Here is a 24,219-nt window from a genome sequence, read left to right as displayed (position 1 = left end):
TACGTTCGGCCAACCAACTGAGTGCCAAACAGATTTTCCACTGTGTTTATGCATTGATAATGTATATTTATTTTATTGTCTGTGCGCCGTTCGGGTGAATATTACATTTTACGAAAAGCATCAAATGCATACCATACACACTAAAACCACACCACACCACATCACACGAAACACCCGTTTGCATCCACAAAGATTGTTTACTGGAATCGGGTTCCGTCTTTCATAGCAAAATGTGGTCGGATGGCAAATTTGAAAGTGCTTTTATGGCTTTTCAGCATGTTTCTTTCGTTCTTTTGTTGTCATTGGTGCCGACGTCGTCGTTGGCGATATTATATGGATTTAATATTTTTAGTTTTAGCACCTTTTTGAAATGCAGACACCCCGTCACTCATTGCCAACTGACATTATCGATGATTTACTGTTATTACGTTAATTCATTTCAAGCAAATTCTCTTTCTGGCCACAGAATACATATGCAAAATGGGAAAAGATGCCGTCGCCTTGTGGCACCAGATGTGTACCTGATTTAATCAAATTCATCGCTCTCTCGTTCTCTCGTACAATTTGGTCTCTCGAATTTTTTGACCATCTCCTTTTTCCTGATCGCATTGACTGATTTTCGTGTGAAATTTCCACTGATTTTGATGGAAAAAACATTCGATAAAACATTCATATTAGCCTAATTACCAATTCGACAAATGAATACATGGATTTCATTGCAACACATTTCACCCGAACTACGACCACAAACATAAACCGGATGATGAATGATTTTAATCACAAAAACCCCACTAAAACAACAGCAAAACGAATTCAATTTTCATAACTCACGCTGAAAACCAAACTCCGCTGTTTTTTGTATCTCTCATGTTGGCCGCATGAAATTTCTATTCTAGCTGTGAGCCAAATATGAAAATGGTTCACATATTTGCGGTAACACTGATGAATCAGATTCAACATTCTGAATGTGATTCACGAAAAAGAGAATTTCGTTCGGTATTCCGTTGAACCAGATAGAATTTATTAATTTCAACTGAAGTTTGTGGGTTGGCATTTGGGTTTTTGCTTTCATTTTAATGAATTGCAATGGGCAAACGAGAGAACGAGCATTCTTTGAATTCGACTGTCTTATCATATCAATCATTTCTATGAATTATTCTGGATTTTCTGCACTTAGAGAAGCGCGCACTTTTTCCGTGATTGACGTCAGATATTCGACCATTGAATTATGAAAGTGCAAATGGCCACTCGTAGACACTGAAATTATTATGATTGACAACGAATGTAAATAATGGGAGGAAAAATGCCAATCTCGATGTGCCCATTTCAGGTTCTTGACAATCTAATTCTCATTCGAATGACGAATGGTGCGTGTAATGTTCTTTAGTTGTTTGCACATTTGTACGATTTGCTAAGTGGTTTGTCGCGTTTCGAGCCCAAAATCAAGATCCAATTCATTTGTGTTTATTTATTTTATCTATCTGATTGTTTGCTCAAGGTTCCGATGCCATTCACTTGTTCAGATGCGCGACAACGACACGCATTCCAACAAGCAATGACATTTTACTTCACTTTTATCTACATTCGTTAAAGAGCCGATTCTTCCTCGAAACTAATTCGAACCAACTAACGGACAGGGGAGCTGTATTTACTCAGACACAAGCTGCAATCTCTTGTTTAAATGAAATGCGCTCGATATATTCATCCATCGATCGATTACTATGGTGACGTGTTCGGTGTTTGCCATACCATTTTCCGAGGGTTGGTTTTTTCGATGAAGCAGCTTGCTCATTGTCTATCGCTCGCAATCGAATCATTATTCGAGTCATCAGTGCATTCTTTTAATATCCTGATGCCGAGCACTTTCTTCGATTTATTGGTTGAACGAGCGCATTCATTTTACATTTTTTTTTCTTCGACGTTGCTGTTCATATAATTTATGCCGGATGGTGTAGCGTTTTCGTTTAGTTTGATTTCCCCAATAGAAGCGGAAAAATATTAATGCTCATTTGTTTGGTGGTGGCGGCAGTGTTGCGTGTTGTTCAGTCTGTATTTAATAGCAAAAACCATTATGGCATAGTAACAGCATATGTGCGTGATTCGAAAATTGTGCGTATACGATGCATCTGTATCTGAGACACGATTGCCAGACTCCTTTTAAGAGCCACACAAAGACACACGCTCGCATAAAACATAACAAATGATCTGCACACACAAGCCAATGAATTTCTCCTCTTGTGTTTGTCGATTTGTTTTTTCTCGTTTTGTTCTCAGCCGCACAAAACTCACAAATCGAATAACAAATGTTTATTGTTTCGTTGGATTACTTCTTTCTTTTTATTATCGCATCGTGAGTTCATTTGAGAGAAAGAACAGAGCGAGAGAAAAAAAACAGCACGAGACGGAAACTGAAGAGAAAAAAAATAATGCGATATTTACTTAAATTTACTCAATTCCCCGAACAGTTCCGCATTCGGTTGTCGTAAAAAAATTGAAATACTGGCATCGGTATGTTCTTGTGTGTGTTTCGAATCGTATCACGAGAATCCATCATTATTGCTGGTTTTTGGTTTCTGGGCGGCTTAAAAGTGCACACAACCAAACACTGACAAAATAAACACACGACTAGATTTTGAACGAGCCACCAAACCTAGTGATATATGTCAAAGGAGGACGAGAAGGAACATCCACACGACATAAAAAAAAGAATAAAACGTAAAACACAGACACGGAAAAGAAGTACAATAAAAACGCGATAAATGAATCGCAACGCAAACGACTGCGTGTGTACCATTTTGATTGATTATATTTCTGATTCGCTCTAACGAACTCTCTCGCGATACGAAACACAGCCACCGACACACACACACACACACACACACAGAGGAAGAGAACGAAAGAGGGGAGTGAGCAAAAGAAAAAGTGAAAGGCAACGCACCAGAAAGAATCCTTCGGAGAATTTTATTTTATTAGTCGACTCATTGTGCCGAACCAAAATAGATTCTGTGTTTCGCTTTACTCTGCCTGCTAAACTGAGCCAAATAAAAACAAAACAAAACAAACAGCAAACCATCAAACGTTTGCACAGCGAAATCACGATTGATAAAGTCAACATTTCGCAAAAGTATTTTGAATTAAGAAAACGAATCGAATGAAAATGATTTCAGGGTGTGTCTGGGTTTTTTTTCCTACAGAATTTCCGTAAGTTTCAGGTTTTGGGTATCAGTCGAAATCGCTGAAAGATGAATCGATGCATGTCGATCGAGCGTATTGCAATGCGGATATGTATTGTTAGGTGATAAATGAGCGTAAGACAGTCACATGCTATATAAACATGAATGAGAGAGGAATCTCGACTTCAACTGAAGCACAGATCGAGGAAAAAGCAAAAAAAAAAAAATCTCAAACAAAAAATGAGTTGAACGTCGTTGGGATTGGCGTTTGTCTGAATATGACACGAGAAATGTTGAAATGTTGTCGTCTGTCATTGGGAAATTCGATGTCTCGCGTAAACAAATTGGGCCTGCTCACAGTCAAAAAAAGAGAAGAAACGCCAGTGGTTTTTTTTTTCCTTCGTCTCTTTACTTCTTTTGCAAATGTAACAAATGAAGAATCATTAAAATTGTATTCTTTTCGTCTTCGCTTTTTTCGCTGCGGCTCGGTTACCCGATTGTCTGTACCGTGAACGCAATTATTTCGGATCACTAAATCGACTCGAACGTCGAAAATCTGACAAAAGCAACAGCACCCGAAGAGGCAGAAAAAGAAAAAATATTATATGAAGCAGTAGCAGCGGCAGCAACTGCACAAAAACATCCGCTTGCGCGTGAAGTGAAATTCATTTTGCGTTTGCAACATTGTCGTTGGGTATTCTGTCGCTCGAAAGATATTCCGAAGACGAATGAAAGAACGTTTCACAAAATTTATATCCTGCTGTGAAATGACGACGATTTCAGGTATTATCAAAGTTATTTAACGCATTTCCTTCATTTGCTCGGTGTGTTTGCACCGCACTTGTTCCTCTCTTTGGGTGTGTGTGTGTGTGTGTGTGACGGTGTATTTTTACTCAAGAGCTCGAACGCGCAAGAGCATCCCGAAATTATCTCCAAATATAAAGTTTTATCTTATAATCAGTGAGCGTAACGTTGACTAGAAAACAATAATAATAAAAAAAAATCCGCTCTCCATCGGAAGCACTCTTTTCGCACTCTCTTTTTCTCTGTCTCTCTGTCTCTCTCTGCATTCCTCCCGGTCGCATTTATTCTGTTGATACAAACCGAGAAAAGCCTTTGCATAAATTGCCGGAGCGAAGAAAAAATCGCGCTTCGAAAAGAAGATAAATAAGTGAAATTGCCTTTGTCGAACGTTGTGTTTGTGTGTATGTGTCTGTGTGCGGAGGAGCGTGAAGCAAAGGAGCAGAGATAAAAATTGTTGGGTATAAATTCAGAAGATTATGTAAAATTAGCTTGATTTACTTCTTAAGAAAGCGTCATGTGGAAAAGGTACGCGATTTTAGCACCTGAGTATTGGCTTGGTTTGTGACTTTGCACAGATTTTCAGCATGCGATTTGATTAGAGTGAGTTTAGTTTTCGTTCGGTCGGAGGCTGTATTCAAAACAGATACCTTGACGATATCATCTCTGGTGCTTTGCGTGCAGCCGATCTAGGCGCATGGCATTAAACACATGCAGTTTGGAATTTAATCTATTTTCGATTTATGGCGAAAAGAAGAAGTCATGTTGTGCACAGAAACCCGTCTTGTTAAATCGTTTAACAACAGCCCAAAATAAACACGAGTCAACCCAAAAAAAAATTACGATTCTTCTGCTCAAATCGAAGGAATCTACATGTGTCCTTTGCGAATAATTATAATTTATTTAGTTAAAAGCAAGCGCGTTCAATTCTGATGCGAAAATGGCAGCAATTTGTCTGCGTATTCAAATTGTTATTAAGCGTATATTCTCCCCTCGTTCGCTTGCTCGGCCCCGCGAACGCAATGAAATTCCACGAATATGTGGCTAATGTGAGCGCGATGATCATTTACTGTCGGTACACGGTTCAGCTGTGTGACGGGTGGTGTATTGTTTTGTTTCGTCGTACAAGTCAAAGTGACACATTTGAAAAATTGTCGTAAGATGAAAGCAACGCTGCATAACATTCGATATTCGTGTAGCAAGCGAACGAACCGAATTTTCCGCCCGTATTCAGTGGCATCTTGCAAGATTCTCAAGCCAAAAATGAAACCACGACGCGTTTAATACGCAAAACGAACGCATATATGTGCGGGTTTTTTTTCTTTCTGTTATTTATAGTAAAAATGTTTGCTTCGCATATGGTTGCAAGCGAGCAAAGTAACAGAATATCGCCATTCGTTCGCATCAATTGAGTTTGTGATATCGTGTTACCTAAACGGCCATTAGACGATATTCTAATAACTTTTCGAAATCATTCTACACACACACACTGACTTTAACTAATGTTCATTGCATGGCATTTGGTTGCCAAAGCAGGAACATTCATTTTCCGAACGATGCCATTATCCATCATATATATGCCGCACGGATATATATTATATATACAACGCGATATACATTTTTCAGCCAGCCAAGAAAATGAAGAATGAATTGATGATCGTTGTGTGTATCTTTTTTTATCGAGCGTACTTTTTACTTTTCCCACATAGCTCTCTCTCTCTCTCTCTCTCTCTCTGTGTGTGTGTGTGTTCTGAGCTTGGCATGTTTTTTTGTTTTCATTCGTTGATTGTAGGGAATATGGCATGAGTATTTGTTATATGGCGGGTTATTTATGTGTTGCTCTGAGTGAGTGTGTGCCGTTTTTTTGTGTCGTAGTCGAAACAAAAACCAAAACTAAGCAAACACTCACAGTTCATGTAAATTAGTTCGATGAAACTATCAAATTGCATGGCAGTGCACTGTAAAGAAAGCGGTTGAATGAACTGCAATCGCTTGCATCGCAAAGAAGACAAAAAACACTCGAATTTTATCTTGAAATTAATTTGTTTCGTTTGCAATAATTTTTCCCCGTGCGCCTGTCAGATTAGAATCGATGAAACTTTTCTGTGGTCGATGTTATTAAATCGCTGTTTTGGTTGGTGTTATTAATGCATTCATTTGTCATTTTACGATTTATTGGTGTAATGTCAGGCATTTGTACGTCATCCACATCCACTAAATTCTCTTTCAGGTTGGTGGTTAGGTCGTGTGTGCGTGTGTATATGTCACAACCTTGACGCATTATGTGTGTTTTTGGATTGGCCTCCAAGTTCTACAACCTCAAGTGGCGAGCCAGCTATGTCATCTGTGCCTGAACCATCGCCTAATCACCATAATTCAAGTCCAACGAAACGAAATGTGAAGAGAAAGAGAGAGTAGGAGAGTAGGAGAGAAAAATACACATACATTTCTACCAGCATCGGCAATAAATTGTCCAAGCGAGCGAGAGCAAGAGAAAGACTAGCAACGAAAAGAAAAGAACCACTTCTCTTATCACAGTCTCACGAGCGCCTCGTGTTCGTCTAAATGAAATCGAAATGCGATAAGTTGTCGTTTTAAATATTGCCAGGCTGAGGCAATGCTTAGCATCAATTAACGATAGCTAACACAAGAAAACGCGTGCTTGTCTCTCGCTCGTTCGATGCATTCTAATTCACGCAAACGGCACAGAAAAATAGCGGCTGTTGGTTCTACCAAAAAGGGGCCAAGATGCTGCTTTTATCTTTCATGCTCTTGAAGCTGGTTGTCTGAAGCAAGCGTTTCGGAGTTTGTCTTGAAATTAAAAATTCTTATCGCAAAGCCCATTCTTTTTATTTTCTGTTCGGTTGATTCGGAGCTGGGCCGTCTCGATGTTTTATACGCGACCATTTAATTTATTGATGTGCAGTAAAAATGCCATCGAAAACATGATATCGTTATTGCACAAATAACGTCATTATAATTAGTCTGGATGTTGTTGGTGCGGTTTTTTTTTCTTTCGGCCCATATTCGACATACTACACACGGCCCAAATGCGAACAAAGTGCGTGTGTAAAGTGGTTTGGTAAATGGTTCGGGCCCATGCTTTGTGAACAATTTATGGTGAAATCCTTTTTCAGTTTATCAGCATGATATGGATTGCGGTGAAAAATGGCCATGCTGTTGGATTTTGTTCAGTGATTTTCAGAATTTTTTCTTCCTTTTCCTTTCCAAACCCAATTCGAACGCGTCAAATATTTCACATCGAGCGCATAACTAATTTACTTAAAAACCAAGCAGCCAAATGATAATTAAAATGGAGATATTTATCCACAGTCCTTTTTTTCTCCTTTTTTGGTTTTACGTCGTCAAAGTGAGTGCACCTCTTTTTTGCGTTGCATTCATGTGTGCATAGGTGGAAAATTCGCTAGAATTGCACACAAGGTGTGTGTGTGTGTGTCGGATCGGCACAAATTAAACTGCAGTCGGTTAGCCTCGGCAATCAGTTTGTGTTGGACTCCAACATCGTGATTCGTAATGCTCAGTGCATTTCAACGGAAAATTCAATTAAATTTGGCATTGACCAATCCATTTTACGTTGGTTATCGGTCGGTTACATCGGTGGTCGTCGCTGCATGTGTGTGTGTGAATGAATACACTGTAATAGGTCGACCCTTTTTCCAGCTACCCGACTCAGTGAACGTGTCAATTTCAGTAGAAAAATCTGCGTTCGCAATTTCCGAATTGTTTCATATTTGGCATTTCTGTTGTGTCATCCTTTTTTTTGCCTTACCATTTACACTTTTTGCCCATTTTAATTGTTGCCATTCGTCCTGCAGTCAGTGGTGTCCTTAGGATAAGAGACTTTTGAACACAGTGTGAATAAGAAAATGGGTGAAAAAAAAACGCTTCGAATGTGATGATAACCGATCGAAGTATGAGTAAAGATGAACAAGGGAAAGGGCAAAAAACAAGAGGAAGAGAGAGAGAGAGAGAAAAGTCGTTTAACCGAACAATACATTTACAATATGCACCCATTAAGCAGCCATAAGAACTAACAATAACAATTACTTGAACAGCACGGCTTATTGTTTGGCTGCTTTGTTTGATGTAATAACAGCATATCGTAGTTTAACATATGAATGGTGTTCGATAACAGTGCGTGAACAGTGGTGTCTGTCTCGTTCATGTTCAATGTGATAATGCGTGTGTTCATCTCATTTTCTCTCTTCAACTTTGTTTCGTTTGCTTGCTCGCTTTTGTTCCGTTCCCATATTCCGTTTGTCTTTTTACTCAAACGGACTTTTATCTCTTTCTTCTTTTCCCTCTAACGTTGCTTCTTCTTTTCTTTACTTTTGGGTTTAGTATACTCATTTCATGTCAAATATTCGTCGTCTAGGCTTTTCATCAGACAGAGAGCAGAAAAAAAATAAATAAATGCCACAGTCAAGTGAACGCCAAAGACAAGTACAAAAATCTGAATGCGCAATGAATGAGCATATAGACATAAAATAAATTTGCACAGAATTGCCAGCATTCAAACAAATGTATACACACCAACACCTCTTAAAAATTGTTATTATTATTTCCAGTTCAATGAGGTTGGTTTTCGTTGCAATCCGACGCTTAGAGTGTGTGAGTGTTTTTTTAGCACATTGAGTTTTTCTTCGTATCGTTTTTTGTTGTTGTGTGTCTTGGTGTGTGCGTGTGTATTGCTGATGCCGAAGGCAGAAAATAAGACAAGGGAGTGCGTGAACAAGAGAATCCAAGAGAAAAAAAAAATAAATATTCCGCTTTGTCGATGAAAATCGATGAGCATTCCTTGCTCTACGCTTGAAATTAGAATAGCAAGCAGTAGCAGCGTTAAATACATCAATAACAATATCAAAAACGTGGAGAATGGATGGTAGAATCGAGAGCGGAAAGCATAAGACATGAAAAGAAATCGAATGCGAGAGCGCGCACTTCTTTTCGAAACCGAAGACCAATCGCAAATATGGTGTAGCAACAACAAGGAAAAATCGAATCGTCTTCTATTGATACCAAATATATCGCTGCGGAAATGGTTATTTGTATGGAATGAGGGTCGTTGCGAGCAAAGCTTTTATGTATATGCTGTTGTTGCTGTTATTTTTTTTTTCTCAAGACGTTGTAAAGACGACGGCAATGGCAGTCAATGCGATTGGTTTCGGGCAACATGCAAAAATAACTTCGTTTTTTCTCTCTAGCTTGTGTCACTGGGTGTGAGCATATATTCACACACAAAGTTGGTGTGAAAATAAAGTGAAGCGAATGAATAAGAGCGTCAAATGCGTCCGGATAAAAAAATAAAATCAGCAAAAGAGCTGCGAATTACGCGCAAGATTTTCCCATTCTCGACACACACACATGTTTCACAGCCAACGAAGAGGAAAGAAGAAGAAGAAAAAAGTTTACGATTTAAAAATAGGAAATTTTTCGCAATTCATATTTTGGTGATAGCACCATTGTGCAAATGTTGTCATCGTCATACTTTTGGAGAATCGATAGCGATTTGGTGGTGGTGTTTTTCTTTCGTTTGCATCTACATTCGTGGTTTTTTCTTGCTTTACATTTCATTTAACCAACTCTTATCGTTTCAATGAGCAAGTGCTTCGCCTAACCGAACTGAAAAAAGTTTTTCTACGTCGTTTTCGTCGTCGTCGTCGTCGACGTCATCGTCAAAGGGAGCGAACGCAATTCAGATAATACTATTCTATTTTCAAACAAAAACGATAAATCTCGTCGGCACACCATTTTTTCGCACTTTATGGGATAAATCAGTGAAAAATCACGCTTTAAGAATGCCGATAAATGAATGGGTTCAATGGAACGCAGTGAAGTTCGTGTTTTTCTTCTTTTTTTTGCTCGGTTTTCAACACCGTTTTGTTCGCGCTTGTTGTATTTTTCTTTATTCGGTGCTGCAAAGTCATTCGACTTTTATCAATCGAACAATACTGTTCGGCACTTGGAACCTGGGCAAGAAGTGTAGCAGAAAAAAACGTCGAAGAAGAAAACAGTAACCATTTTTCATGTTTGGCCTTTGTATTGAAACAATTCGTCCCTTTTTTCCGTTCTGATGTCATTGTATTGCGCCGCCTGGTGTGCGAATCGATTGTCATATTCGGATTAGATTATTTGTTGGCCTCGTTTGATTTTCGACCAAATTGCCGTCTGCGCGCCGGCACAACCCCGTAAGATGGATGATATTTGAAAATCGCCAGATAAAATCGTACCATACTGAGATGCTCATGGGTTCGGCCATCGCATTCCGACCACTAAATTATTGTATTTGTCATCAATTTGTATTGTCTCTACCATTGTGAAAATCATTCGGTTTCGGGTCGATGTTGTACCCAAGTGCCGAAAGCTCAAAGACGACACACAAAAATACCGCCATACAGACTCACACAGTAAGCAATTGTGGCTGGGGCGACAATGAGAAGACACAATTCACTTTTTGAATGAGAATTGTTTCATATTCGGCAAACATTAAACGGAGATAGAAAGAGGGAGAGTCTGGCTGCCGATCGAAATGGAAAATGCTGTGCTAAGCAAAAATCCGACTTGTCGATATATTGTGACTTTAGATTTCGATATTTTTATGCGTATCAAGATAACGAAAGCTAACTGGCATAGTAATATTATAACACAGCATGGCTATGTCGGTTTTGATTTTCGCCAAAAATACCATAACGTTCAATAATTACATTTCGGTTTATGAAATCTCATGATAACATCTTGGGATGGCCTCACTCTAATATTTATTATTCATGCTTCGGTTTTGGATGGAGCGGCCAGTGCCGAAAAGCCAGTGTCATCGATGTATATCGCTACATCGAACTGGGATTGTAGAAATTGGCCAATACCATGAATTTCAATGGACACACACAATCGCATTGATTCTGCCAAAATCAGTTTGGCTTTTTCATCGTTATTTCTATCGAAAATTCCATTCATTTATTATTTATTCGCAAAATTCAAACAATTTCTACATTGTGGCGAAGCTGTCGAACTTCGAAGATTATCGCTATGGTTTCATCTTTTGCACTTTCTCATTCTATTTGCAGCTTCTATTTGCTCCGATTTTAATGATGTGCTTCCTTTGTGCTCTTTGGTCGATTTGTTTGTTTCTTTTGCTGCAGCACAACACACGTCGCTTCCGAAGAATACTCATTCAATATTTCGAACCGAAATGGAAACAAAAAGGAATTACATTCAATATTTATTTGTTATTTATTGATTGTATGAATGCGAAAGAGACGGAAAAAAATGCCAAGTTTTGCAGTTTAGAGACCGGTTTCTTGACTTTTTATTCTTTCGCTCTCGGTCTATCTTTCCATTCGCTGTTTTTTTTTTTTCAAAAATTCTTTCCCCAAAAAGTTTTAGAGAGCGATCTCTATTGATGATTGCCGCCATACGATTTACTCGATGTTGCCACCGTTCTTCTAGAAATTGTCGTGTTGTTGCAATTTACCTCACATCCATTTGTCGTTTCTTTGACTAGATGTTCTTTTTTTTCTTTAGGTTTTTTTTGTGTGTGAACCAAACACTTGAACTGCACACACCATCATCATCGAAACCATGAAAAAGAAACGCCGAATCATTGAACACTTTGCCAATGAATGAATTGTGTTGCGATGGAAGTCATTATGTTTCGCGCTTATTGATCACTCTATTCGGTAGCTGGGTTTCTCTCTCTTCATCGTTCTTTTGTCCGCTTTATTCTTTTAAAAATTGCCATTTTGTACAACAACATTTCTGAACAAGAAACGAGGCCTTTGTTCAGTAAACGTCACTCGTTTGATAATGTTCTAATTTAACAAATAATCACGACGAGCAAATATCGAAAATGTGATTTTTTTCACAGCCAGAAATGGGATTGGAACGCTGGTTCAACAAAGCAATGTCAAACAATTGGAATTGTTTGGTTTTGCAAAAGTCATCGAATCGACACATATCCAAAGAATTCTGGATCGAACATTTGAATGGCACAAAATGCAGAAAAGGAAAACGTGATCCGGCACGAAATGAATTTGCTTTGATTTTCAACGACAAATTCCAACTAAAACATGCTTTTGCATGTTTAATGGCATTTCGGTGTATATGGCAGATGGGCGTCACAAGACAGGCTCAGTGTGCCTGATGCCACTGAAAATTATGACATCGCTTGTGAATTTGTGTGTTCGCCGCGCGTTCAAAAACATTTTGCCATTGAATATTTTACATTTACGTTCGTTTGGAAGTGACAAACACACATCATATCGATTTCAACATGCAAATGGATTGTGTCGTTTTGCGAAGCTGCCAGCTACGTTACGTGCGATCGATGTGCTCTTCGTTCGTTCACTTTAGCTCGTAAATTATGCATTGGTCTCGAATTTCGCTGATGCAAATGTGGCTGTCTGAATGATCGACAAAAGGTGCGGTGCGGTGCGGTGCGGTGAATTGCCTGTTGACAGAGCATGTGAATAACCGAATATTTATGACAAAAACACCGATTTAATGGCCTGAGATGATGCGAGGTTCCGTTTTCACATCAATTCGCCCCAGAGAAGAAAAACCAACACGACTCGAAACTATTTCCAGTTTGAAGCACCACACTTTGGAAAAGTAAATCAATCTAGTCGATCCAATTATTTGACAGCCATGCCACTTATTTATGCACATGAAATTATTTAAATGTGATGTTTGTGTTTCAACACTATATGGCCAGCGGCCGTAAAGGCGGCCCTGAATGCGGAAATGGCTGCTTGTTTTTAAACAAAATAATTACATTTCGTCTTTGGCTTGTTCGTCTCGTTTGTTCTTTATTTTGTGTGTTGTTGTTGTTGTTTTTTTTCACCAACGATTTCCTGCCGAACGTTTCATTTTCTTCAATTTTCTTCGATGATTATTTAATCAGTGTTTGCAGCTTCTCTCTCGTGCTTCCAATTATATCGATATTTCTAGCGTCACCCGAATAATGAAGAAGGAACAACAACTGAAAACAGCCAATAAAGGAAGAAGAAACGAACGCGAGTATCTTTTACAAATTTGAAAACGCGTACGCCATTTTAAAATGATTAGAAAAGATAAAGAGAAAAAAAAACTGATATCTTGTGTCGGTGTTTTTCGGCCGATTGTTGGCAGCAACGCATGTTTGTGTGTAAGCAATCAGCTTGCTTTTCTCACAAGATACGAGAGAGCCAGGCACCAAACGAAAACGATCTCTTAATTTATTATATTGTGTTGTTTCTTTTTAAATACGTTTCGGCACATCGTCTCGCTGATGAGCATCTAAAACAACCGACCGACAAAACCCAACGAAACGACTGACTGAGTGCGCAAATGACGTGCGAGCGAGAGTGAAAGAGAGAGAGAGGAGCAAAGAGAGATGAAGACAGGCAGAAATGTCTTAATGTTAAATAAATAATTGAATACGTTTGGGATTTCAAAGTTTGATGGTGCAAGGCGTTCGTTTGGTTTGTTCGTTTTGTCGTTGTCTTTCACTCCATATACCATATCGTCGCCGTTGTTGCGCCTTTTTCCAGCTCGTGTTTTGTTTTCTCGGTATTATAAATTTGTTTGCCGCCTATCGGAGCGAACGAGAAAGGAATAGACGAAGGGAAAACAACCGATGAACAGAAAGAATTCAAATGCTGTATGTTTTGCTTGCGGCCGCTTCGTCGACTTTTCGATCGAACAAGTTTTTTTTACCTGAATTTTTCAATTTTTCTTTCGATTCAAGTCGAAAGGAGAGAAGAAAAAAAAACATCGACAAGAACAACAACAGCATAAGACGAAGATCTTTTAATCGATTTCGAGCACCGTCAAATAAATTTCATGTTTTTGGCTCTTAAAAAAATGTTGAAGAGCTCACTCCAAACCAACCAACCACTTGCTGTACACCATTAAAGTTTCAAAGTTAGAAAATGAAATTTAATGAAAACCGAACCCTTTTCGCTCTTATTTTATTACTTTATTTTGTTTTACCATTAGATTCTTGATGATGGGCTCGTTTTATGTGCCTGGCTGCTGCTTAGCTTGTGGCTACACGGTTTCATATCACAACGGTGCTTAAGAGATGGTGCAGCAGCAGCAGCAGTACCCGTATCTAAGAGCAAAAGCCATCAGTGAGAATATCTAATGAAGATGCGGTTAGTGGTATAAATGGCTGTGTTTACCGCGTGCATTTCACGAAATCAAATGGCTCTCTTATCGAATTTGGTCGTTTTACCGTGTCGAAAAAGGATGGTCGCATATCGTTTACGCTACACTTTACACGCTCTCTCTCTCAATTTGGATGGCTAAAAACCCAAATAGCTGGCTGGGTATATGATAAAGAGCTGCCGTTTCTTTGAATCGCGCTCGGTGCGCATCACACCACTCATTTGGAATGAGGTATTTTCTAATGGCCGATGCCTTTCTCGCCGCCAATCTTCGACCGACGATAGGAATATTAATATTCACACTCTCAAACTCAATGTAATCGCTACGTGCACTTGTCTCCGCCACTAATGTTCAACAAATCGTCTGCCTTTCTTATGTGTGCCCGTTCCCTTTTATGATCGACTTTATCGGGTTCGGTTTCTGTGTTTTAGTGAAATTCAAAAACAGTTTGCCTCTCGGTTGAATTTGGTGATCTGTCAATTTCAAAATCTACCTGATAGGATCAACGCATTGAAAAACAGCACATATACACACTGACACGTAAACTGGGTGCTTGTACATTGACAATGGTGACCTTGTACGCAATTGACTCCATTTGACCGATGCTATCGATTTTCTAGATCTCCGAAAAGATTTATTTACTTGTCTCTTCGACTCTCTGTTGTGTCTTATCTCTTTTGCACCAGTTGATTAAAATACCAAATTCAAGTTCTACTTCTGCTGGTGCGGCGGCTGCTGTTCTTTTTTTGTTTGCAGTTGTTTAAATTATACATTTTGGCACATTTTCTTGTCCATTTTACAACTCAATGATCTCGACTCTCGATATCTTTGATGTATCACATTAATATCCCGATATCAATTTAAACAGCCAAAGAGGAAGAATGAACATGAAGAAAGAACACAATAAAAATGGTACAGTGTCAATCATTTTGTGACGCCGAAAAGGCAAAATGAGATTTCGAAAAGAAAAAAGAAAATCGACTGAAACAAAAACACGTAATTCCCTTGGCAAACACAGACTTTAAAGCAATTATGTGTAACTTATTATGCGATAAGCATTGAACACAAGAAATAGGCAAACAAAATGAATTTACAACCATTCAAACACATTTTTCCCTCTTTAAATATCAAATCTGTGCTGTTTTTTCTTCCTTTGTTCTTTTTCGTCTTTTTTGTTGTTGTTACCGTTGCGTTTCTCTTTGTGTTGCCTTTTTTTCCATCGTCTGTTTGAGCATCAAAGAGATCAAATCCAGCAAAAACAAAGCAGTAAAAATGAATGCAATTGCTTGATGTTTGTTCGTGCGCCGTAATTGAGAGATGAAGAGAATATCTTTTTTTGTTGTTGTGGTTATTCGCTCCGGCCAAATCAATAAGCAAGAACAGAGAGAAAAAAAGGCGAAAATAAAACAGGTAAATGTAAATAAATAAACAAAGTGAGCGCGACTGGGAAAACAAAACGAATCATAAATATCAATTTAATTTTCCAAAGCGACAGATCCGTCCGAGATCGACGGAGTGGTGTGCAACGCGACCAATGGTCCGAAACACCATCCAAACGAAATACGTGTAAAAGAACATAACTGAAGACAATCAACATCGCACCATGCAGCAACAGCAACAAAAGCAGCAGCAGCAGCGTAACACTGCACAGAGGCGATTTAATGTGAATGCACACAACTGAGCGCATATTTTTCTTCTTTTTTTTTGTTCCATTGGCGAGAAACTTGATTCGTATCTTGAAATGCGCGTTCACCTCGGCTGACTCTACGAGATGGCTAGGCATCGATTTTGACAGTGTCAGCTCATTAGTCGAAAGAACTTTGACTGCCCGGAATGATCAGCAACAAGAATTACAGAGAAAAAAAAAACAAAAAATTCGAAAGACCCAAACGAGAAATGAATGAAGAGAAACAAAAAGTAAAAATTGAAGCAAAACACTTTGGAAATAAATATCCAGCGCAAGTGAGTGAGAACACGTAGAGGATGGAGAAAAATACATGCGTCGCACGCGATTCAAGTACCAGAACTAGTGGTGCGCCGTTTTATACATTTCTTTCAGCTTTATTGCTTTTTTTTGGCGTGTTTAATTGTTTGTGAGCTGAGTGAGAACGGGAAGGAAGACGTCTTGAATAAAATTGAAGATGAACACGAGTGAAAAACGAAAACGAATAAAAAAACGCATCTCTGAGCGACCAGCGAGCGTTGATTATGATAAATAAAAAAAAAATACGGCAGCACAGCCACACACTCTGGATAACGAATAAATTTTCAACGAACAAAGACAACCAAAGTTAATTTGTTTCGTTTTTTCTCGTATTGTTTCGAAATGAGTAGATTTTTTGTTGTGTGTGTGTTCAATGCTCTTCGCTGTCGTTTAATTTCGAATGCAAACAAGTAATATTCAAACGCGGCAAAAAGCGATAATATTCGGGTTTTTTTCCGTTTTGCTGGGCCTTTGAACCGAGGGAATCGTTCGGTGTTCAATCGTTTTAAGCGGGCGATAAAACCGCACAATTTCAATTTAAAAACTTGAGTCCGTTTTTCTGTACCACCATCACTACCACTTCAGTGACGAGACGCTTGAAACTTAATTGCATGCATCGCATTCCAGGTTTTTCATCGATTTTCGAAACGATTCTCTCTCTCTCTCTTGGTCGCTCTCGATTGCCTGGTCTTTTCTTTCGTTATATTTCTTGATGATTTCCAATTCGAAATACTCTGTATTCGATTTCATTGCTCGATCAGATCGTTTCAGTTTTTTATTTGAACATTTAATGAAGCCCACTGAAGCGTTCACCAGAAGAGAGAACACCAAGAAAAAAAATAATGACTTTACTATTTTGTTTTATTTCTTTTTTGTCGCATTTTATTAGGTTTCGATTGACGAAAAATGCGATGACGACGTTCAAATGAAAGCAAAACTGTTTTGCCAATTTCGGTTTTTCTAGAGCGAAACATTTTCAAGCATTTCACTTGAGTTTCGTTTTTTTTTTCTGACCTCGTTTTGACCAAAGCAAAATGAAATGTTCGGTTTAAAACGCATTGAATGGTCATGACAGCAAATTTTGTCATTTCTTAGAACGGTGCAACGAGAGAAATGCTCGCGAAAGAAAAAAAAAAGAAGGTAAAATGCCAAAACTCTTGAGTACGGTACACTTTCAAACCACGTCGATCCACGTGCCATATACACACACAATTTTCACATTCGCTTTGGTTTTCACTTGGCTCAAATAATAATAATCTGAGATCGTTGAAACGTTTTAATTAAAATCCATTACCGCATCAAATGCTCGGCTCTATTTTGTGTGAGCAACGGCACAAAGCAACGGCGACAGAATTTCGGTGTGTGTGTGTGTTCCCATTTTTGCTGTGTGCACATTAAGTGCGCCGCTCGTTGTTGAAAACAGCCAACATCGAATTACATTTAATTAAGAATGATTATTTTTCGTGAAGTTAAGACAAACATTGACAACAATGGCAAAGGAATTAAAACGAAAAGTTGAAACAGAGAAAAAAACAACAACATGCATGCATTGAATGCGAGGGGAACTCGAGCGCGTATACGTGAAAACGAGCGGGCGAGCGATCGGGAGAGAGAGAGACAAAAAGAGGGTGAATGAAACAAAAAATTAGAATAAACGAAGCATTATAGCACGAAAGGCAACAATTTACTCAGCATTATCGAAACAAAGTTTTACGGATTTTCATTCAACTTTGCCGTCGTCGTCGCCGCTGAGCAAGTGAATTTATACTCCGTTTGTATTCGATGGTAAAATCGAAATTGGGTGCATGGCTAAAGTTAAAGTCGACAACTCTGGCATTTTTCGCTGGAAAATATTAATTAAAACGTAATTAATCCCTGATGTAATATTTTCATTAGCAAGGCACTTTCACGAGTTTAATGCATGTAAATGGCATCATTTGGTGCAAGACGAGCGAGTTGTGTATTTTCCGATTCGCGGTATCAGCAATCGATCAATTTTGCGCTTCAACTGATTTTTTTCTCTCTTTTTGTTTCTTTCATGCGAAGCAAAGCGAGAATGGCAAAGATTTGAAATCTGAATCGAATATCAGATGGAAATAATCAGGATTTAGACTTGATGCCTGGCAACCATGGTGCGTTTACCGCGAAAACGTGCGCCAATGAACACAGTTCAGCTACTTTACTTGGAACAGTTCATCCACGTTTCTACGGCAGACGTTACCTACGCTTACCGCTCACACTTTCAAATACGGTCGAATGTTGAATTATTACAACGAAATCGACATTGAAATTAAACGTAATTATGACACAGTTTGATATCGTCATAACTTTTGCGCCATCCATCGAAACATTCACATTACATATATTGCTCTATTTTCTCAACGCGTTCGGAACGATTTATGGAATTAATTTCAAAAAATATTTTATTAGAATATTTTTCACGTGCTTAGAGAATCTCGCATACGAAGCGCACATTAACAATATACGGCCATTCGTCAGGCGGTGGGTTTTGTGTCTGTGCGTCAGTAAATGTCATTGCGTGCAACGATAATTTTCACTTGTCTTCGTTGTTGGATAAACACTGGCTGTGATTTTTATTGCACGCAGCAATATTGATGGCATTTTATCATTTGAGCTGTGAGAGAATGATCTGTGCCTTAGTTTTTCGTTTCAGTTGCGTCGAGTGTCGCTGTGCTATGTGTTGTTGTGCAATGTGTTTGCATGCAAAATATGGGGTTGGTTGATTAAATTGCGTAGCCGAGCATACATTGGCTTCTGCAGAGAAAAAAAAGGCTGAATCTGTGCCAGCGGGATACTGGAATATAGCCGATGCCGAATTTCATGCAGGGCATTGAAATCTATGCGGCTACCATCACTCGAAACTTACTCACATAAAATTTTCAGAACCAAAAAAAATTCGTTATTAAATATGCAGCATTTTTTTGTGGCGTTGCGTTCGTTTCACTTTAACGACATTACATAAATGAAAAATCAACAAACATCCAAAAGGAGCGAAATGAATTTCGAACAGAAAATGGTTTTTTTTTTGTTTCAGCACCGCACAGTTTGTTTAGATGATAATTAAATCGCTCGAAAGCCCATTGTTCTATTTTGTGGTTTGAAGCGAACGCGAATGCGCGCGCTGAGCATGTTGTAAATGCTTTAAATAGCTCCAACACTCCAGGTATCGCGATTGATTCGTTATTGCCATGAATAATATTTTATGCTCTTTTCCTCTCCCGCTCTCTCGCTCGCTCTTCGTGTCCGTTTTTGATTTATGTATACATTCAATGTGATCGAAGCAAAGCGATAGGCATAAAATCGAACATTCACAGATTTGATCGCAACACAATGAAATATAATAAATAAATTTTTTTGTAAGCTGGATTTATGTTTTTTTCTGCTTTTGGTTCGAGAAATGCTAAGTGTTTGTCTGTTTCGTACCGCAATGCATTGCAATGAGACCGGGGCAGCCATTGCCACCGCCACCACCACCGCCTCGTCAATAAAATCGAACAGCAACATTAACGAAAAATAAACAAACATTTAAAATGGGATTGCACATGTAGATCAGAAATGCCACTGACTGTGTCCCACTATTTTTTTTTTGTTATTCTTTCGCTTCAGCCAAATAGTTTATTATTCATTTTTGCATTTATTCGTGCTGTGCCTTTCGTTCTTTTTTTTTCTTCTCATTTTGTTTCAGCTCTATATTTATTTTACAAAATTGCACTTGCTGTTTTATTCGATAGCTATGTTTTCTGGGCGTCCTCATGTGGACGCCGCCGTATTTTAAATTAAATGGCTGGACACAACAAAAATAAAACTAAATAAATGTCACAACACGACGATACAGACAGAAAAAACCGAAAAAAATTCACTACGGCATGCACTAAAAAGAAAAATATAAGTTTTGAACAACTCCACTTACATTCAAACACACTCGATCGATGATGTTGTAGGTTTTTTTTCGGTTTTTGTTATTCTTATTCTCTTTCACTGTTGGTTTTGTTCGAAAATCACACGAAATTTTTTTTCTTCTTCTCGGCTATATATGTTCACACAATACCAAATTTGGTCGTTTTACTTTTTATCTCCCAATTAAAATGAATCGAAATCAACTTCTTCTTTTATTTTCATTCGTTTTCTTCGCTCTTTAGATCGCTTTTTTCAATTTTTATGATACCAATCAAATTTTTCATAATGAAACGTAGGCAAAAGCGAAGAAAAAAAAGAGAATAATTCGAAACAAAACAAACTTAAACTCAGAAATGATAAACTGATGAACGTAATCCAGCGCGATGGGCACACCGAAAATAAATCAAATGCTTTTATTTTTCCAACTAATCGCGTTTCAATTTGTTTCTTTGTTCACAATGATTTAATTCTTCAAAAAATCGAAACAATAAAATGACACACAACTTGCACCTGAACCGTTTTACTTCACTGAGTGGAGAATTCTCAAGAGAAAGGGCATACGACGAAAAATTGCGTTTACTGTTGTTGATTCGTGTAGTTTATTTTCTTTTGGTGCTGTTGTCGATTTTGGATTGAATTAAAAAATAACTTCACTCACTTTCGGCTATTTTTCTTCCATCGATATCATAAACACACACACACAAACACAAAATCAAACGAAAAACTGATTTCTTTTCCTCCGTAATTGTATTGATTGGATATTGGCTCTTCGATTGTACTCGATTTCTTTAGCACAGTCCATTCGATATGTGTGTATACAGAATGGTAAACGCAAACATAGAATAAATAAAACGGTTAACAAAACACACCGAGAATGAAATTCCAAACGGATAACGTAAGAATGTATATATCCTGCGCGATTTGTGTCTTCAAATGGGAGCAGAATCGATGGTCGTTCGGTGCAACGACGACGAATAAAAAAATGGAATCAACGGCAAAAAAAAATTCATAAATAAACAGCAACAAGAAAAAAAATATATTTGCTGTGTTGCGTGATTTGATCCGTGGAATTTGTGGCTGGTATGTATTTGCTGTTGATTTGGTTGCGATTTACTGATTCGATTTTTGCTCTTTGCACAAGTGAGTTGTTATGTTTTGTTTTTTCTTACACAGAGAAAAATATCAAGAAAATCACTGTGTTTTTTTTCTGTTGTTCACCGTCGACGATCGGCAACTGACACGATGGCAACCGTGCAAAAACTAAATCATAAATAACTGAAATTGCTTTGGTTCTCTTCTCCCACAATGAACACCCATAAATCGAACTAATTTTCAAATTTATCACGCACGATTTCAGACATAAAATCTACACTAATCAAAATTGTCTGATTGGGCAGTTTGTTTTATTCTTTTACATTTTTTTTTCTTTGTCAATTTTGGTTCTTGTTTCGTTCTAAGGTTTTTTTTTCTTATCTGTTTGAATCAAAACTCTTTTCCACTGTCACTTCGTTCTTTGTGGATTTGCTGATTTTTCACGTAATTATCGTTAAATATTTTCGGTTATCCTATACGATTTTGTTACGTTGATTCGTATTTTGCCAGTGGGCGCGTATTTTGAAGCGATAACATACACGTTGTAATGGAAATTAAACGCGTCCTCTTTGGGCAACGTTACGAAAAACACTAAAGCCAATAGCATTCATTCAGTCTGCAAAACATTCGGAATGGAAAGCATAATCGGTGTTGATCGCATTCGACGTGTATACGGCTAAAATCAACGCTATCCGTGCACGCGACAACACTCCAACGAAGAAAAAAAACCGCTCAAAATCGTTGCGGCTCCGACGCATACACGCTCGAACGAAACACAATTTGCGGATCGAAACATTGCGACAGTTGCATTCTCGAATTGCCCAACTTCATCCTTTTTTCGCCATGCATTCGTGTGGCTACCTTGCTGCTGCTATGGATTTGATATGTCGCGCGCTCGTTCGATGTCTGTCTGTTGCACATTATCCGTCTATATGCTGCGATAGTCCATAAAGCCGGTACAATTCGCTCGCTATCGCCTCTAAATACGTTCAACGTATTTGCGCATGCAGCACTTCCCCTGCGGTCCGTGCGTGATGCATTTGAGTGTTTTTCGATCTTTCGTCTGCAGCAAATTTTGAGTGAAAACCGGATGCGGTGAGTGGAATTATGGATGTGCCACAAATGTATTCCATATACTACCATCGAGGTGTAGTTTCAACATTTCTTCCCTGTACTCGCACGAATGTTTCGGATGCTCATGAAAAAAACGCAATGTATCAAACGAAAAATAGGTGATACCGTCTGGCTCTCGACTGCTTTTCTCCCTTTGATATAATATCACCCAGGAATTTTTTGTTATATCGATTTTTGTTAACAACCAGTTAAATTGCAATTGGCTGATTTCAAATGATTTGCCAATATTTCCCATTTATATCACTTTTGTGTAAACGTCAATTTGGTTTCACACTTTCGGCAAACGAACATACTTTGTTGTTGTTGTTTATCATTTCAACTTCGAATCGCAGGTCCTTCCACCATTTCCACTCCAAAGGGGCAATTCAATTTACCTAGTTCCTGTCTAGGTAACAAAATTAAATAAAAACAACCATATTTGCAGATCGTAAAAAAGAGCCCGTCGTAAAAATAGCTAAGGAAAGAAAAATCAATCATCACTTTAACCAACCTTTAAAATGTTTCACATTGTAAATGTTGTGCCGCCGCTAGATATTTGCTCAGCTATGTTATTGCTGCACCAAAACCACTTTACGAAAGTTGCACGGCAAAGAGAAAAACGGAAGAACAAAGGCGACAATGTAGATCGAGCTAAACGTACTGGAGGATGTTATTATTATTATTGACTCGTCCACGCACAGCACTTATCGGAAACTTCATAAATTCACACTAAAGAACATCGAAATTCCTTGTCGTGCACAAGACGATGTGAGAACAACCATTTGTGTGTGTGTTTTGTGAACGCGAATGTCTGGCGACCAAGTTGTGCAACAACAACACCAAAGCGACCGAGAAAAAGAACGATGCAGAAGAAAAGCATCGACCTAACATAACAAATGTAGTAATGACTATTAAAATAAATAAAAATGGCAACGAACAAGATAATTACCGTTCGCTCGTAAAAGGGCGCACTGGATTTTTGAATAATTCTGCGGTGAACAGCAGAGCGAACAACATGAGAGGTGAAAGCATATGAACAAGAGAGACGAGAGCCAGAGAGACGCGAACGTCGAACAGCACTTCATATTGAAGGCATTCATCGTGTAAAACTTGCACAACTAAATTAGTGTGAACAACACGTCGGAATTGCAAACGCAATGCTATGCACGTCAACATTTTATGTTTCATGTCAGTTCTGTCGCCGCTTCATCCACTTTTATGCAGCAGTTGCCTTCGATATGTTTTGCCTTGTAACGCAAAAAAGAGCCTTATGAAGTGCCAAGGCGATAGTTTTCATTACAAAAATAGAAAAGTTCGTTTGAACGCGAACGCGCACACACCACCTGATACCGAGCCTGATACACTCAAACCTACTCGAATTTATTATATATGTCTATAGTTTTTGTTGTTGTCATTGGAATTCCGTATCCATAATGCGGAAATGCATTTCAAAGGATTTTATAACAAATCCAATTAATTTAATTATAACGAAATGTTGATCGGCTGTTATCGAACGTGTCCCTTGACTTGGAATTCAATGCGAGCTGCGGCACAAATAAAAAATTGGTTTGAGTGAAGCGCATTTTATTACACTTCAAATACGAATGGCATAATAATCGAAGCAATCCATTAAAAATAACTTTTACCACACGTAAAAACGTGTTTTTTCCGACTGAATGGCAAAAAGTGGCCAGTGCTACTAAATAAATTGACAAAGTCTCCATTTTCAGTGACATAAAATAAATACAAACGACCGAGGAAAAAAACTGCGAATCGTTTGACTTGACATAAAAATGACATTTTATGAAACTTGTTAAAGATTCGATGAAAGGCCGACACAAAAAGTGATGGAACAAAAGCACTCTCTGGCGCGCGTGTATACACATATCGGGGCGCGTTCGATTTTTAATACACATTATTAAATGAAAAAGTTGTTTTGATTTTATTTGCTCTTTTCATCCGGAATTCGTG

At 38.3% G+C, this 24,219-nt stretch overlaps 1 protein-coding gene across 1 annotated transcript in view; it reads right to left on the bottom strand.

Annotated features, from left to right (window-relative positions):
* LOC129566874 (probable serine/threonine-protein kinase clkA) overlaps nucleotides 1-21,728 on the bottom strand; it is a 121,681-nt gene extending 99,953 nt beyond the window's left edge. Inside the window, exon 1 of the mRNA XM_055443177.1 lies at nucleotides 20,057-21,728. The gene's annotated coding sequence lies outside the window, so the exon portion shown is untranslated. The remainder of the gene's footprint in view (nucleotides 1-20,056) is intronic.
* Nucleotides 21,729-24,219: the final 2,491 nt, after the last annotated feature.

This window comes from Sitodiplosis mosellana, unplaced genomic scaffold (genome assembly GCF_009176505.1).
Source record: "Sitodiplosis mosellana isolate CC-2019 unplaced genomic scaffold, AAFC_SMos_1.0 Smas_scaffold_1, whole genome shotgun sequence".
In the NCBI taxonomy this organism is placed as follows: domain Eukaryota; kingdom Metazoa; phylum Arthropoda; class Insecta; order Diptera; family Cecidomyiidae; genus Sitodiplosis; species Sitodiplosis mosellana.
This window is presented reverse-complemented; position numbering and strand designations above follow the sequence as displayed.